Here is a 9,092-nt window from a genome sequence, read left to right on the forward strand (position 1 = left end):
CTTTCTTTCCCACTTTCTTTCTCTCTCTTTGACAGAGTTTTGCTCTTGTTGCCCAGGCTGGAATGCAGTGGCATGATCTTGGCTCACTGCAACCTCCACCTCCCAGGTTCAAGTGATTCTCCTGCCTCAGCCTTCCTAGTAGCTGGGATTACAGATGCCTGTCACTATGCCCAGCCAATTTTTGTATTTTTAGTAGAGACGGGTTTTCACTATGTTGGCCAGGCTGGTCTTGAACTCTTGACCTCAAGTGATCCACCCACCTCAGCCTCCCAAAGTGCTGGGATTACAGGCATAAGCCCCCATGCCATGCCTCATATTTCTTTTAAAATAAATTATATACATTCTTTTAAATTGTAAAAATCCAAAAAGCCAAAAAAATTTTAAAAGAATGAGATAAATAGTATCTTCAAATGATTTAAAAAATGGTATATAATAGTTAGAGTTAGACTTGGCTTCATATAAGAAAAAACAACTAATGGTGGCATAAACAAGGTAACAATTTTTCTCTGTTCCATAAAGGAACTCTAAAGGAAGGCAATCCAGGGGGGATATGGCAACTCCACAAATTTGTCATGGAACCAGACTAATTCCAGTTATCTGCTTTGCCATTCCTAAGCTGTGGCTTTGTCTTCAAGGTTCAAGACGGCGTCTAGAGCTCAGCCATTGTATCCATAGTCCCAGATGCCTGATGAATGAAAGAAAAGTCTCCTCTTCCCCTTTAAGATTTCTTTAAGTCCCATAAAACACTTTGAAACCAGATTGGAAGTATTTTAACCATTTGACTCCAACCTAGAAATCCCCCAAGGAGTGTTCTACCCTGTGAAATCTTCTCTTCCCCTTGTTGTCATGATCCTGCCCTCATGTGCTCTATTGCCAAGCCTTGGATTTCATTTCTGGAATAATGCCTTGCTCAATATTAGAACCACGTCAGTTAGAATTTGGGGGAGGTAGCATGATTGAAGAACGTGAGTGTTGTTGACGACAGTATTGTTGGTGAAAGTAGCTCCAGTTCCACAGCTTACGATCTGAGGCATCGTGTGGCCATTCATGTAACAGGCTTTCAGAACAGAGAGAACTCTGGTAGACTAATCAAGATGAGGTAGGTTATCTGGTGGCAACAAAGACACCTGCATCTCAGTAGCTTAATTCAATGTATGCTTCCTTTTCTCTTGTTCGTGTTTTATGTTCTATAGAAGTTTACAGGCGAGATCCCACTCCCAGAGGCTCTCGGGATCGAGGCTGACAGAAGCTCCATCTGAAAACTTACTTTTAATACTATAGAGGCAGAAAAAGAGCGATGAATCAAGCCCTGGCTTCTAAAGCTTCTGCCCAGATGTGAAGCATATCTCCTCTGCTCACATTTCACTGACCAAAGCCCATCACATGGCCATCTTCAGCTTCAAAGAGGTTGGGAAGGCATTCCCACTATGTGTCTGGATGCCAGCAAGTCAGAAATATTTGGTGAGTGCTTATGTGGCTACTGGTAGTTTAGTTCTCATGCCTGTGTTCCAGTTTTGTCCTCTGAAAGGCCAAATCTGAAATTCAAAATCTTACAAACAGGTTTATACTTGAAAATGGGTAAACATTCTCGTGACATGAAGCTTAATAATATTCATGAGCTTATTTTTGGAAACTCTGTGCATCACACCTAAAAGAGAGCTCCCTGACTTCCTCAGCTCAGAGACTCTCTCGTTAGTTGGTCCCTAAGACCACAGTTGGAGACTGGTCCTACCTGCTATGGAAGTTTCACTGGCCAGGGCAAAATAAAAAAGAAAGAAGAAACCAGGATAAATGAGTCTTTGAGAAAGCAAAATTCACTCTTTTCAGGGAAGTGTCCTAGCTTCTATCATATACTTATTATTTTTTTGAGGTTAAAAAAGACTTTTCTTTATGAAATGGTGCGATGGTAATTGGTAGAATTTTTTTTTTTTTTTAAAGGAATGTATGGTCAGGTGTGGTGGCTCACGCCTGTAATCCCAGCACTTGGGGAGGCTCAGGCAGGCAGATCACCCAAGGTCAGGAAAAGACCTGCCTGGCCAACATGGTGAAACCCCGTCTCTACTAAAAATACAAAATTAGCCTGGGATGGTGGCACACGCCTGTAATCCCAGCTACTTGGGAGGCTGAAGCAGGAGAATTGCTTGAACTCAGGAGGCAGAGGTTGCAGTGAGTCGAGATCGAGCCATTGCACTCCAGCCTGGGCAAAAAAGAGCAAAACTCCATCTAAAAAAAAAATATATGTATAAATTTAGTTGGCGAAATAAAATGTGTCATTATATATCTCACCTTCTTGTTTTTTCTTAAGTTTTTAGCAACCAGCCATGAAACAAAGTTGAAAAGCCACTCATCTGGTTTCCCCTTTGTTTTCAAAGAAGGAAGCTAGAAAATAAAGTGATGTATCCCAAAACACACACATTTAACTGGAGAAAGAACCCCTAATCAATTCTTGAATTCACATTTCAAATCGGCTGAATGGCATGAATCTTTCTTCCCCTGGAATAGCCTTACAGAGACCTGATCATTAACAGCATTTGCAAGAGAATATTAAAGCACATGGTTACTTTATTCACTGTGTAACACATGAGGAATACAGACGAGATGGGAAAAATGTGAGTGGCTTAACGTCAAGCACTTCATTAATGAGACAAACTCCGGACTTTGGACGGTGGTCCACTTACAGGCACTGTCTTTGAAACTGCCTGCAGAGCCTCCTGAGATCTTCTAAAGTGGCTGTTGAATTGGGCATTTAAAAGCTCCTGAGCGTTGCAATGTGCATCAGTTTTGGGGGACGGGGAGGTCCCCTGTCTCTCATTAAGAAGACACAAGCCAGGAATTTACGCTGATCAGACAACATAAAAATCAGCTGTGAGAGGACTGGGTCAGAAAACGAACGAAGAGGGGTTGGCCAGATGATTAAAAATCAGAAAAAGAGGCTTGAAATTGCTGAACTTTCTAATGCTAATAAGGTTGCCACCTATTATGGCCATTCATGTTGTCCCCTGTATATGAGAGCTGTGAGGGTGACAAAGTGTTACCTGTCAGGGGTCACATGAGACAATCAATGTGAAAGATGGAAAGAGAGGGCCGGTGCCTATCACCTAAGAATGATAGGTGATATGGCCGAGGTGATAACCAGTGAGACGGGGGTGAGTATCTCTTTCTTGGTGGAAGCTGGCGTAAATGTAGACACGGATAGAGAACAAAGTCTACTTATTCAAAACAGAGAGCCAGGGGAAGAGCACTCCTCCCACAGTGAACTATTTAATTGTGTATAAATCTCTGACTGGAGAGATTCTGAGTTAGTGGGATTAGCTGTTCCTATATTACATGTGGTAAATTGGCAAAAACAGGTTTAAACCATTGAGTGGTAGGTCTTTATGTAGAGTAAAATTAATGTGCCCTTCCTTAATGGCTTTGGCTCTTTGACCATGTAAACACATTTTGAGTGCCACATCCTAGCAGAGGCTAATCACTGGGAGGTAGTTTCAGGCATCTCGGGATCACAGGTCTGGAGCTGGAGCCCGCAGCCTCTCTGCCAGTTTCCCATGAATTATCTCACCATTGTGGCTTTGAGACAATATGCACTGCAAAAGGAAGGTTATTTATATTATATATTTAGCCTAACACTAGGATAACATCCTTTGGCATGGCCACTATCTGATGGTATTTGAAACTGAACCAACTTCCTATTTCCAGGCATTAACTAATGAGAGTCTTCATGTTGTCTAATGTTATTTCCTGAGTTGAAGACTGATTTCTTTTCCCCAATTCATTCACATTTCTTTAAAGAAAAGATCTCCTTTAAACAATTAAATTTCCCAGAATTGTTTAAGCATTGTTATTGTTCTTAATGAGAATATTTCCTATTTAACTCTAGTTATGTAACTTGATGGGAATTTTCTTGAGTATCTATCATTGCCACACTCAGAGAATTTGCAGGACACTTGACAGATAAATCAACCAGCCTGTCAAGAGTCAGAATCTTAATTTAGATCATTCATTCCAACAAGTCTCTGGCCAGACAGGATGCAAAAATGAATAAGGCATGACATTTGCCCTCAAAGAGCTTACAATTTAGAAGGGGAGACGAAAAGGTACATTGATTATATATAAAGCATGATTGTCATAGCCCACCTTCCCCCTCTCACCTTCCTCTGGGAATAAAATTAAGGAAAGTGGGAGAGAATATTATGCATGAAAATGCAGCATACTTATTAGCTAAGTATAAGTCTCATTTTATGAATGGAGAGTGACAGTTTGTACTCAGGCATCAGAAAATGCCGTTTTGTTTAGTGAGAGAACAGTACTTGGTTGTGGGTAGGAATATGGGCTCTACAGCCAGATTCCCTGGGCCCAAATCTCTGCTCGGCCACTTACTATGTTTGAGATTTTGAGTAAGTTCTAATCTTCTGTGCCTCAGTTACCTCGTCTAGAAACGGATATAAAATCAGATTATGGTAAAGGTGAAATACCTTTAACAAGTTTAAATTGTATAGAATAGTGTCTGGTATGTTGTAAGTGTCCATGAGTTGTTATTAGTAAACTTCTAAGAGCTTCCCATATTCTTAAACACAATTTTTGGTAGTGATAATATTTTATTTCCATTTAAATGCGGTAAAAAAAAAGCCATCATATTTACCATGCTTATGTGTAGAGGTCGGTAGTATTAATTTATTCACACTGTTGTGCGATGGATCTTTAGAGCTTTTTTTTGAGACAGAGTCTCGCTCTGTCATCACGCTGGAGTGCAGTGGCGCGATCTCGGCTCACTGTAACCTCCGCCCCCCAGGTTCAAGCAATTCCCCTGCTTCAGCCTCCCAAGTAGTTGGGACTACAGGCGCACGCCACCATGCCCACCTAATTTTTGTACTTTCAGTAGAGACAGGGTCTCACCATGTTGGCCAGGATGATCTCAATCTCTTAACCTCAAGATCTGCCCGCTTCGGCCTCCCAAAGTGCTGGGATTTCAGGCACTAGCCATAGTGCCCGGCCCTTTAGAACCTTTTATTTTACAAAACTTTTTAAAAAGGATACTCTATATTCTTTAAACTACATCTCTTCAGTCCCTAGCAGCCATCAGTTTACTTTCTGTTTCTAGGAATCTTATTACTTAGTTACTTCATATAAGTGGAATCACATAGTATTTGTTACCTGGCAAAAGAGTTATACATTTTACTTCCTCTGAGCTCCTAGATTCTGGCTACCTCTAGTATTTCATGTTCATTGACTGTGTAAATGTAATCTGTAGATATGCATAATTTCAATACAACAGAGCAACTGCTGACCCTGTTAGTGATGCAAAGATTCTAGGCTGTGACCTCAGATTGTGTCAGCATGGCATTACTCTATTTCCAATCTCATGAAGACTTTGGTAGTATTCACAAGAAAGAGTTGTCCAGTAATTTAAATATAAAAGATTGATAGAACAATCATCCCTTCATCATTTGCTCTTAGTCATCCTCTCTGTGGACAACCTTTACATGTGTTAACAGCCAGAACGTAGAAGCAGAGGGAAACTATAGATGTCATGTGTTTACTTGCAGGCAGCAAGATTCCTGGTGCCTAACCTTCACCATGACATTTAAAGTAGGCACAATTGGGGATGGCTGCCCAAAGTGATGGTCTTCAGTTGCCCCTCATTCAGGGTTGGTTTCCCAGGGGCTGTGCTTGTCCTGTGTTCCTATGGGGTCCACTTCTTCAGTTACACTTGATGACCTGAGAGAGGGACTCCTGACCTACTGAGCTCACTAGGATCTTGCTCCTAAAGATCCACAATCGGCTCCAAGAGGGCCAAGCTCTTCACGTAGCTGGATTACAAACAGGTAAGCTTGGAAGCAACTGGAAGCAGATGTGCAGAAAAAAGTAAGGATGAGCAAGACTTCCAGGGCCCTTCTGGCTTTGCAGAGCTGGCTCTAGTGTTTCCAGAAGACCTGCTTCCTTATGCCTTCAGGCCCCATGAAATGACTCCTGTTTCCTCGCCAAAATTTGTTTTACTTAATAGAGTATATTGGTTTTGGTTAGTTGCAATTAAGAGTGCTAATTAATACAGCATTGTGTTGGAATGAGAAAGCTGTCAAAAAACTAAAGGAAGACTGCTATAGTACCCACACCAGAGATTTGGAGTTGGGAGGTTTATCAGTGAGGGATCAATTGGAGAAGGAGAACCACTATGAGTACTGTGGAATAAGGAATGTATTATAGGAATTAGACCTCACACCATTGTGAGAAGAACTGGAGAAGCAGAAGTCTAAAAAGGGAGCTGAAGGATCTGAGAAAAGTGTTTAACCAGCCCTGTGTGGGTGAATGAGTTGGGGCTTACAGAAAATCTGGGAGCTATGTATGTACAGCTGTTGGAGGAGGACTGTGAAGGGGCTGGTATAGACATCTACAGAAGGTTGATGGTTCTGTGTCTCCTTCCTCTGTGAATGTGCAGAGAAGCATCTCACAGGGAACCTGGGGCTGCTATTGGTCCATGGAGCTAGTAGTTGAGGAGGAGACCTGGGCATGGAATAGGGAGAGGTAGGGCAAACTGGAAACCACCAGCACCTTTGCCTCTGTCTCTAACTGTCTCCAACCAACAGTAACCTTAGAACAAAATGACTACTGCTCACTGCCACCTCCCAAATATTATTCTTTTGGCCAAGTGCAGCTGGGATCCATTCAAGGAAGGTGATTCTGCCAAACATAGATCCCAGAATAATCAAGGTGAAAATAGAATAATCCTGCACACAGATCTTTGATAAGACTAGGACTATATAATACATAACAGCTAGGAAAAAATATATAAATTTTCCCCAAGTGCTTCTAATGAACAAACATATTTGGGAACCATATCCACCTAGCCTAGTCAACTAAATTAAAAGTTGGAGTCATCTTAGATGCTTTCCTCTCAATTACCCTCAACATCTAGTTACCGAGTTTCATATAATTTTACTTCCTAAGTGTTTCTTGAATACGGCCCCATTTTCTCTCTTTCTTTCTCACTCTCTCTCCTCTCATTTTGACGCAAGGTCTTACTTTGTCATCCAGACTGGAGTGCATCGACATGAAAATGGCTTACTGCAGCCTCAACCTCCCAGACTCAAGTGATCCTCCTGCCTCAGCCCCCAAGTAGCTGGAAATACAGGTGCATGCCACCATACCCAACTAATTTTTTTTTTTTGTAGAGATGGGGTTTCACCATGTCACCCAGACTCATCTTGAACTCCTAGACTTAAGTGTTCCACTCGTATTGGCTTCCCAAAGTGCTGGGATTACAGGTGTGAGCCACCGCGCTCAGCCAGTCGTATCTTCTCCATCCTCATTACAAATGCTTATGGTCTCTTACCTGGAACTCCTACCTGTTTCCTAATCAGTCTTTCTGCCTCTACCACAAATCTGTCCATACTACCGCCACAGAAGGGAGTCCAAACCCTCACTGTACTTTAGAATCACCTGGAGGACTTAAAAAAATCCATTGCCTGGGCCCCGCTCTAGACCATATATCAGACCCTCTCACAGCAACCTTCTATGGTACCACTGTTACCTTTGCTTTGCAGATGAGCAGACTGAGACTTAGCAGAGGGTTAAATAACTTTTCAAGGTCCACAGCTGAGAAGTAATGGAGCTCAGATACGGTGCCCTTATCTGAGTGCAGAGCGTATCCTCCTAACCACATAGTATGACGCCTTCCAGACTATGCCACAGGGCTAATGAGATGGTTGGTAGGACCAGTGGTGGAGGTATGGAACACAATTAGAAGTATAGGCCGGGTGCGGTGGCTCAAGCCTGTAATCCCAGCACTTTGGGAGGCCGAGACGGGCGGATCACGAGGTCAGGAGATTGAGACCATCCTGGCTAACCCGGTGAAACCCCGTCTCTACTAAAAAATACAAAAAACGAGCTGGGCAAGGTGGCGGGCACCTGTAGTCCCAGCTACTCGGGAGGCTGAGGCAGGAGAATGGCGTGAACCCGGGAGGCGGAGCTTACAGTGAGCTGAGATCCGGCCACTGCACTCCAGCCTGGGCGACAGAGCGAGACTCCGTCTCAAAAAAAAAAAAAAAAAAAAAAAGGTATAGAATCGAGGGGAAAAGAATGGGAATGGTGTTCAATTCGGTTGGTTTGAATGGATTCTTAGACAACCAACTGGTGCTGTTCAGGGGGCAGTTGGAAATACAATGAAGCTCAGTCTAATTTCCGGCTAGTGAAGGATGGACAGGAGGAAATGCATACAAAAGACAGTTCCGAGGTAGAAAGGACAGGATCCAATGGCTGAATGAAAGGGACGAAGGTGACGGGGGATGTAGGATTGGCTGGGAATACAAGAAGAGAGTCAAGCTATCTTGAAGAAAAGTTTAATACAGGAAAGGCAGCAGTTTTGGGAATGTGCTGGAGAGGACCATGAGAATCATTTTGGCAATATTAACTTTGAGAACCTAGCAGAATCTGTAAGTTGGAAATACGAATCTGGAGTTTGGGAGAGAGGTTGCAGTCAGGGATTCTGATTGAGGTTGCATTGGGTGCCTGAAACCCTGGAAGTGGATGAGAGGGATGAGTAAGTTCAAGAATGAGAGATGCTCAAGAAAAGAAGCAGGCTATGGATTCAATTCTGGGGAGGTCCAAGATAAGGGGTGGGTAGAAGGGGAGAAACCAATGGAGAAGACCCAAAGAAAGGAGTGAGCAAGTGGGAGGAGGACAGAAGATAGATAGATAGATAGAGAGAGAGAGAGAGAGGAGAAAGAGAGAAACAGAGAGAGATAAAGAGAAAGAGGAGAAAGAGATAGAAAAAGAGAGAGAGAAGAAAAAGATAGAGAAAGAGGCGAGAGAGAGAGAAGAGAAAGATTAATTTTAAGGAATTGACTCACTTGATTTTAAGGTCTAGCAAGTTTGAAATTTGAAGGACAGGCTGCTAGGCTAAAAATTCAGGCAGGATTTAAGGTCTCTCTCTCTCTGTCTCTCTCTTTTTTGAGACAGGGTCTCACTCTATTAGCCCAGGCTGGAAGGCAGTGGTGCAATCACTGCTCACTGCAGCCTCAACCTCCTGAGCTAGAGTGATCCTCCTGCTTCAGCCTCCCAAGTAGCTGGGACTACAGGTACAGGCCACTGTGCTGGCT

The sequence above is a fragment of the Mandrillus leucophaeus genome, unplaced genomic scaffold (genome assembly GCF_000951045.1).
Source record: "Mandrillus leucophaeus isolate KB7577 unplaced genomic scaffold, Mleu.le_1.0 Scaffold537, whole genome shotgun sequence".
NCBI classification, from domain to species: Eukaryota; Metazoa; Chordata; class Mammalia; order Primates; family Cercopithecidae; genus Mandrillus; species Mandrillus leucophaeus.